Source organism: Culex pipiens, chromosome 2 (assembly GCF_016801865.2).
Source record: "Culex pipiens pallens isolate TS chromosome 2, TS_CPP_V2, whole genome shotgun sequence".
NCBI classification, from domain to species: Eukaryota; Metazoa; Arthropoda; class Insecta; order Diptera; family Culicidae; genus Culex; species Culex pipiens.
Window position 1 is genome coordinate 109,297,776 of NC_068938.1, and position 9,222 is coordinate 109,306,997.

The 9,222-nt window shown below is 42.2% G+C and overlaps 1 long non-coding RNA gene across 2 annotated transcripts; it reads right to left on the reverse strand.

Moving 5' to 3' along the window:
• Window positions 1-3,006: 3,006 nt before the first annotated feature.
• LOC128093055 (uncharacterized) lies at window positions 3,007-7,452 on the reverse strand. Of its 2 annotated transcripts, XR_008212197.1 has the most exons (5): window positions 6,702-7,452; window positions 6,257-6,634; window positions 6,026-6,184; window positions 3,408-5,969; window positions 3,007-3,343 (listed from the first exon to the last, which is right to left on the reverse strand). It is a non-coding gene; the product is annotated as an uncharacterized LOC128093055 (long non-coding RNA). The 2 variants fall into 2 exon arrangements; XR_008212196.1 differs by having other exon boundaries at window positions 6,026-6,634.
• Between the last annotated feature and the right edge of the window lie 1,770 nt (window positions 7,453-9,222).

The window sequence follows — 9,222 nt, forward strand, 5'->3', positions numbered from 1 at the left end:
GCTTTTCAAAAATATTTTTTTCAAAACTGGGCAAACATGTGCACTAATTTAAAAAAATGAAAAACTGCGACTATTTTCAAAAAAGTCACTTAAATATGGCTATAACTTGAAAACGGTGCACTTTATCAAAATTTCAGTAAAGTACTTTTTGATTGCAAATTTGATTTTACATCGAAAAATGAAGTTGAAAAATTTTTACGACCAAAATTTCGATTTTTTGAAAAAATCAGTATTGATTAAAAAATTCATAACTCGGTCAGTGATTTTTTGCACAACCTGGAAATTTCTGAAAAGTTGGCATTTTATGCCTTCTAAAACATATCAAAAAATAAAAAAAATTAAAATTAGTGTTTTTTTGTAAATCAAGTTTTAGTGATAAAAAGTTAAATAAAAAAATCACCAAATTTTTTTTTACCGTGTATTATTTTTTTCCAGTGTAGTCCGTATCCATACCTACAACTTTGCCGAAGACACCAAATCGATCAAAAAATTCCTTCAAAAGATACAGATTTTTGAATTTTCATACATCATTTTTGTATGGACAGCTGCCGAATTTGTATGGAAAATTATATGGACAAACTAATGATGCAAAATGGCTTCTTTGGGCATACCGAAGGCACCAAAAAAGTTTCAGTCGGATTAAAAAATACAAAAAAAATCGAATGACCGAAATCCTAGAGAACTGCTCCTCTGGCTTTTCTTTATCCAGCAAGGCATAGGAATTTATACCTTAAGGGTGTGGTAAAGTTTCATGTATCATGGGAAATTTTTGGCAGTTTCATCTTTCGTTTCTGCGTAAGACACTATGCTCGAGAGAAGCTAACTATTCTGAAAGAGTGTTGATGAAAATTCTTCCTGAGAAGTTGGAAGCTGATAAGGCGATTGTTTCTTCACGGGATGAATCTTGAAAATAAACTATTCAACATTTGTCACAACACATTAGTTTGGAAGTCTTAATTAAGCAAAATATAACCTCACACAAAGATTTTTTTAGCTGAACTTCGACGGAATTCTTTCGAAACCATTTCGGGACGTTTTTTAGGCATTTTTGTAAATATTTGCAAATCGCTGGCAAAAGTCATGACTTTCAAAAATATTAAAAATGTAATTCACAAAATTTCTTATTCCAAATTTGCACTTGAAATGTACTCGATTCGTGATAAAGTGCATAGTTTCTTAGTTACAGCCATTTAGGGACCATCCATAAACCACGCGGACACTTTCTTGGACATATCAAAGACTTTGTGAAAGCTTAAATTTGCATGATTTTTTTTAAACATGTGATTTATATCGTAAGATCAGATGAGCCGATAATAGAAATGGACCGAAAAAGAATATTTAGATTTACCCTACATACTCGATTATTGGAAAACATCTCAAAGTTTTCTGACCAAAACTGTGACAAAAAAATTCTCGAAAACGATTTCATTTTGTGTAATCTAAGCTGGCATTGAAATAAGGTAGCATTTTATTTTGTAATGTGGCAATTGAAAGGTCGCTTTCAACCAAATCAGGGACTTCTGAAAACTATTATAAAAATCATTGTTCCATTATCGGAAGCCATCATAGAAAAATCGAATTACGGATAATTGAATCTTCGAAGAAACAGAATTTTGGTAAATTGAATGCCAACTGTATCACGGTGTGTTTTGTAGAAAGAACTTAAGATAAAAAAAATCGTTTGGTCTGATATTTGGCACTATTTATGAAGGGAACAATTCTCTGAGACTTCGGTCATTCGTTTTTTTTGTATTTTTTAATCCGGCTGACACTTTTTTGGTGTTTTTGGTATGCCCAAAGAAACCTTTTTGCATCATTGTCCATATAATTTTCCATACAAATTTGGTAGATGTCATACAAAAATGATGTTTGAAAATTCAAAATCTTTCTTTTGAAGGACTTTTTGATCGATTTGGTGTCTTTGGCGAAGTTGTAGGTATGGATAAGGACTGCCCTATAAATATATACACGGTATTTTTTTTTGGTGTTTCCTTATTTCACTTTTTATCGCTAAAACTTAATTTAAAAAAATAACATTTTTTTATATTTTTTTTTAATATATTTTAGGCAACATCAAATGCCATTTTTTCAGAAATTTCCAGGTTTTTTGAACGAATTATGAATTTTTGAATCAATACTGATTTTTTCAATAAATTGAAATATTAGCATTAGCATTAGCATTAGCTTTTGAGGACGCCCTATCCACGGCCCAGTAAGAAATACGGGGCCGATCGGGTCTGACCGTCAGAGCGACGATCAGACCTACAGGGGCCGATGCGGGTCTGATTTTGAGACACGCATCAGACCCGAATCAAGGTATTTTGCACCCGAAACGTCAACCTGTCAAGGTTGTTCGAACATCGCAAGAGGCCTACGTGCGGGGGCGATGTAAGAACGACGTAGAGGTGAAAAATCAGACGCGCATCAACCCTTTTTTTGTGTTCTTCTTCTTCTTTTTCTGTCATCTGTCATTGATTTGTTTTGATTAAAACAGATGTTTCAAAGTTTAAATTTGTTTATTTTTTTGAAGTTACATGCAGTAGTTGCTTCGTTTAGGCACAATTTATCCGGTAGGACGGTCTTCGAGGGTACAGCGGGGCAGGTTCCGGTTGATCTGGACCAGAAAGAGAACGCGTAGCGGTCGTTCCGAGAGAACTTGATGGCGCTGCAGGAACGTGGTCATCCGGTGTGGCGGTTCCAGAATGCGCTTGCGGGGGAGTGGATTTCAAGGATCGTGCAAAAGTTCTATTTGCTCTGAACCAAAACGCGTACTTGCGGTTTCCATCCCGTCGTTTCGGAAGGAACTTGTTAAGCCGCAGTCGTTCTTCGAGCAGGTTTCGGGCGGCGTCGATCCGAGAGCGCTTGCAGTGCCATGGCCGCGTGCCGGTTGCGGACGGCGTTTCCGCGTGATTCCGCTTCTTGTTAGTCTTCTTGGCCGAGGTTGACGCCGTTTCCGCCTCCTGATCCGGGTTGTTGCTGTTGTTGGGTGAATTTTTGCTGACGAAGAACTGGTTGCCGCCGGGCTTGGAGCACTGCAAAAGCTGTTGCTGCTAGAGTTCCCCCACTGATTTGTGGCGCTGGCGTTGGCGGTTCGGATTGGGTGCAGACCAGCTCGAGATCGTTGCAGAAATTGAGTTTTCGTCCACCTTATCGCAGTAGATCCTGCCAGTGAACGCTCGAGTGTTCCGTCGTGTTCGTCCTCCTTGAACTGATGCTTTCTTTCCTTCATTAACACCGATTCCGCAGACTGCTCCTGCGCCTAATGCGAGGTGGTCCCGGTGAGGACGGGCGGCAACGTTTCAGACCAGTATCGTGGCGTCTGAGTTGGGAGTCCGGTTCGGTTCTGGAAAGAGTGGAATGAAAAAAAAAAAACAATTTTGAGGAGGATTTATTTTCCTTCTAAGTACCTTTTCCATGCCATGGTGGTTCCTCTCCTTCTCTGAGCCACCGAGTTGTACATCGAGGAGTATCTGGAACGGAGACAGGTGCGTTGAGCGGCACGAAATTGTGCGTTGCAGGTGGTGAGGCTGGTTCTTCCTGAAGCCGGGGTTCCGGTTCTTCTGTGGTTGGAGTAATCTTTGTGGGCTTGCTGGCGTTCAAGTGATGGTGGAGATTGTGGCTGGTCGGGTCTCCGGAGCATTTTTTGGCACGATTGTCTCGTACTGATTTGTCGGGACCAGTTTTGGTTCTGGATGGTTCCGGATTTTCCGTCTTGAGGATGCTGACGGGTTTGCATCGTTCTCGCGGATAACGATTCTGGGTTTGTTCTGGGGTCGATCCAGATTTAAACTATCCGAGCTCCATACCGTTAAGATTTTCCGACGACAATCATGTTCTTGCACACGTCGTCCATGGTGTTGGCCAGCGAACGATTGACGACCTTCTTCGCCGCGGTTTGGATTGTCTCTTGCTGCTCCTCCTTTTTCATGACGCGACGACGAACTTCTCAGAACCGCCGAATGTAGATGTCGGACAGATCGGCTTCCGGCACTCCTTTACTACGCACCGCTTCTGTCCTTATCAGATCCTCGACTATCGTAGAAGGTGCCATGCGCCGGGAGGCGACCGGTGCCGCTTTGGGCGAAACGGAAGTACTTTGCAAGGCACCGTTTCGATGGCCTGGTCGATCCATCGCAGCAGGTTGACCGGTTGATTTTCAACGTAAGGAACAACCGGAGGCTGGAGTACGGCTGCAGCATGCGCAGCTTCTTTTCGAGTTGGACAAGCTACTGCGGACGTTCTTGATCAGCACCGGTAACTGGTTCCATGATGGCTATGCTGGAATTTGCTTGTTCAGGCGTCGGAATGCCTGAATGCATCGAGAGCCATGCCGACGAATAGTTCCGCCGATGGTCGTCGTGATCCCGGTGCTGGTTTCGCTGCAGCCGGGTGGCCAACCTTGGAAGTTGCGTTTGATCAAGATGTCCGCGACAGCCTCATTTGTACGAGTCACGATATTTACCACCCGACTTCGTCGGCGAATAGTTTGGTGCCACCGTGCTGCCGCCGAAACGAAACTCGGAAGCGGTGGCGATCCGGAACTTCCACCTGCGTCTCAGCTGCCACAATACATGGACTGTGACATCAGCGCACGGGCCTGGGGCGGTAACAGAGCTTGCTGCTGTTGAGGGCCTTGGACCGCTTGGTTCTTGTTTGGACCGTTTATACCGAACACTGACTCGCTTGGCTACTGCTAGCTCATATTGGCCGCTACCTGCTTGTTTGGTGTTTGGAGTCATCTCAACGGATTCGCTGACATCCTGGGACGCTACTAGAGTCGGCCGCATGGATCGTTCATCTTGCGCATGCTCACGCTAGCCGGATCAGCTTCCGGTCTCCTTGTGGCCGACGCATTGCTTGTGTCCATCTCGCCACTATCGTGGACCATACCGATTCCTCTGCTATCGACTGGTCCTACGCTGTGCCACCTACGATCCAATCGCACATCAGTGCCCGGTTCGTTGTTGTTCCGCCGTCCAATCCAATCATCGTTCTCGGTCTTGGTCCCAGTGACCATTTCTTAAGCGTCGAAGGTACCGGTCACTTTTGCGGAATAACTTTTTGCGTTCAACTGACCGCTCCAAACGAAACTTTGTCGTTTTCTACAGGTTGGCCACACTGGAACATTTCGCAGCCGGCAGATTCTAGTTGATCGACAACTTCAGGACATGTACAAGATCATCCAGCGAACTATTTCCAGATTAAACCGGGCCACAACGAAAAAAAACTGTGAAATAAAATGGTAGAGAAAACTAAGCAATGTGATCGTATTATCAAAGATCAATCAATTAATTATTTACCGCTGGCCAAGACTTGCGACTTCCCTGCCCGCTGGTCCGGTCACAGCCATCAGTCAACCGGACGCTTTTCGACACCGGTGAACTGTTCCGGAAGTGTGTCCACTTTACACCGGCGCGCGGGCAAGGTCGACAGGTTACGCACTGTTACAGGTTTTGTGCGCTTCAGAACACAGACTTGCAGGTTTGCTACTAGCTCGTATTGGCCTCCGCCGCCTTGCCTTGCGGCGAGTTCAAACTGGAGCGATTGCGCTTTTTGTGGATGTCCAGGTCGGCTTCCGGAACGCCTAAGGCTCAGCATTGCTCGTGTCTTCTTATCATTCTTGACTATTCTATACGACGTTTGGCGATCCTCGCCGGAACCTCAAAGCTGGGCAGCCTCAACATTTTCCTGAGCGACTGACGCGTCGCGACGGTTCCGAGTTGAGATCCACTCCCTGATCATTTTTTGAACTACTCGTGGGGTCAGTTTCGAGCGGGACTTTTTTTTGCGGTCACTTTTGACGTCCCATCCCTGGTCGTTCGATCTACGTAGTAGATTGGAGAGTCGTTTTATTTCTATTTGCTTGCGGTGTTGATCTGGCTGCACCAAAAGTTTCTGCGCTTTCGTGTTCAGCGGATTGGCCGGATCAAGCGACCGAACACTAATTAAGAGCCGACTTTTGTTTTATTCTGGCAGGAAGAGGGGAAAGTTAGCTTGGGTGGGAGACTTCAAGAGACATTTTTACCTTTTCTCCTGCAGCACTGAGTTCTGCCTCCGGCTGCCTTTCGGTCACCTCCCAGGTGGTCCAGGTGATCAGGAACGAAGTATCGAGCGGGTTGTACTAGGCCAAATCCATCCCACACAAGCCGGAATGCATGAACAGGAATTCCGAAACTGGACAATTCTGTGAAAGAAAAGGTTAGCAAAAATAGGCAAATGTGATCATATCATAAAAGATCAATAATTTATCATTTACCGCTGGTTAACGCTTTTAGATTGTCAGTCTGCTGGACCGCCATTAGTCACCTGGACGCTTCTCTACCCCGGTAAACTGTTCTGGTAGGGCGTCCTGCCGCCACCTTCGATCATAACAACATTTGTCGATTCAAGCTGCTCTCGATGTCAACGCTGTCCCAACAGCTGAGTCACGTTTCCTGTGTCCAGTTCCTCCGGAACCAGCATCCTGTTGCTCCGGAAGCCATAGAAAAGCTACTTTCTTCGCTGCTTCGTGCCTCAATTCCGCATTCCGGTTCCCTGTCACCTCAATCTCTTGTCATGCCGTCGTTGGTGTGCACCCGGCTGGAACCGTGGTGTTTATGTCAAAGTCGGTATCTTGCTCGGAGTCCCTGCTGCACTGAAACGAGAAAAATAATGCACTTACATTAAAATTAAATTGTTAAATTTAATCTGGCTTAAACTACTTAGAACGCTTAGATCAGGTTCGAGTCGTCAGATTCCGCCCCCGGTTCCGGCCGTGACTTTGACAAAGTTCTTGATCCGAAAGCACCAGGAGAAATCCGCACTTCGTCCTGCAGTCGGTGGCCTCTGTAGGCGATCGGATCCTGGGTCAGTTCCGGTCTTTTCCTACCGTTTTCTCCGGAATACTGAAACGGACACAGAAAACATTGATTTTTCGATTGGAATTGAAACATTCCTTTGCCAAACTTACCAGAAAAAGCAAAAAAAAAAAACGTGTTTGCTAACCAAAAAAACTCGTTTGACAGTTCCACCCGAAAATTCACAACCACACAAAAAAGAGACAGAATGACCACCGAAGTTTCGATCAAAAACAAAATCATTCTTTCTCATTCTCTCTCACGGACTGCATACCAGTTCATCGAACTGATCGAAAAACATCGTTGCCTTACAAAACATCGTGGGTTTACGGACTTTCGATCTGGGGGATGGCTCCACAACGCTTATCCCACTGTTTGGTCTGGTTGTGTTAGACCCTCATCCGGAACAATAATCCAACACGGGAGATACCATGTCTTCATCTTTTGATGAGTGTGTAATACAGCCCAGGGCATAAGGGGGTCCTTGCCGGGTCTAAGCTATCCTTTGGGGAGCGGAAGGAATGTTAGTAAACACCTATCTAAAGTGCGCAAGGATCCCTGCGTCACCTTAGGGGTATAGATGTTTGTAGGGTGGTTTTGGACTCAATGTTAGTAGAAAGGTAGGACCCTAGGATATACCTCCCAAGCAGCAATTATTGTTGCCAAGCCTTATTTGTAACTAATCCAAAGCAAACCAAAATCGCTCAGGCAACATATGCGCAACACTTCTGGTGACAAAAAAAGCGCACGGCAATAACGCGATTGGCAACAATAGCAAGATAGTTGTAAACGTGTTGCGTCAATGTTTCCTATGCGATGCTAATTTTTGTAGGAGCAATTGATGGTGTTGCAACAATGTAACAAATATGTTTCAAATATGTCACCATTATGGTGAAATTTTTGGTTGATTGAAATCAAACGTGCACCCGAAATGATTTCAAGCGCAACAAACTTCTAATTAATTTCTCAATAAATATGTTTCTGCTTTGGTTTCGCTACAAAACAAAAATGGATAAGTCTGGAAAAATAATCCTGTCACATTTTTCGTCGACAACAAACAAAATTGGTTTTCTTAAATGTATAGAAGGGGTATGTCTTTGGCCATTTCAAGTTTACCGAGTAAAATTGCATTCTACTCATGATTTTTTCATGCGCCCTCAATTTTTTTAAAATTTGGTATCTTTTCTAGAGCCATTTTAGTATCAAAATTAAAAAAGTGTGCAAATATATCTGAAAATTATATAAGTTTAAATCCAAGCTACGTAGAATGTCAGTTCTGTGGCAAAAAAAACTTCAAAATGGGTTTAAATAGCTGAAAATTGACCATTAAATATTGTTTTTGCTATCTACCATCATGGCGCTTTGTACGCACAGGGCTGTATCCAGGAACCTGTAATAAAATTTGCTGTAAGAAAATTGTTGTTTTTATGCAAACTAGATTTTTATTAGGAATCAAGAGTAAATTCTAACTTGTTACACAAATCACAATTAGTTTTGTTCTTAACAGGAGTTGAAAATTTACAGTCTACCATAAATTTTCATGTGAATACAAGGCAATGCTAAAGAGCGAACAATTTAATTTGATTTGGATTCTTCTATAACTAAAGTTGATTTTTGGGGAAAAAACCTTAGTATTATTTCATAATGTTTAGTCCGATTTTGGCAGAAATTTAACAGAAATACAATTTGTAAGCAGAAATAGCAATTGAATCAATACTATCAGAAATGATGGCGCTTTGTATTCAGGAACCTTTAGAACATTGTAACTGTAATTTTTATTTTTCTTGTAAAATTAAATTTTGATTCCATTAAGGAATCAATGGATGATTCAAATATGTATTATACATAGTTTTTATGAGAAGAATGCGATAAACGATTGTGTAACACTATTACACTTAACCCCCGGTGGTTGGTCACTTTTTCGTTTGACACTTTTTAGGTCTTAATTGGTTTGACAAAGTAAAACTAAAAAATGACGAACTGATATTTTCACACGGGACACACACATTTACTATCAAACCAATCATTTTAAAATGTGTGTGAGCTCCGTGTAAAGAGGGTGTCAAACTGAAAAGTGACCCAGATCGTCTGACAATAATTGGTGTAAAATCATCGGAGTTTGGGTGTATAGTATATATTTATTCTCTGCAGGAGGTACAATTTTAAAGTCTACCAATATATTTTTTTGTTTGTAATATTTGAAAATATAAAAATAAAGAAAAGGTTTGATAACGACGAATGCTTGCAATCAAATATTTTAAATGAAGTATAAAGTTACGTTGATTACAGATGATTTTTTTTTTTTTTTTTTTTAATTTGTGGTAATGGGGTCCCTATGTCAATTTTTGTGTACAACGGGAAAAACTCGATTAAAAAATATTTCTGA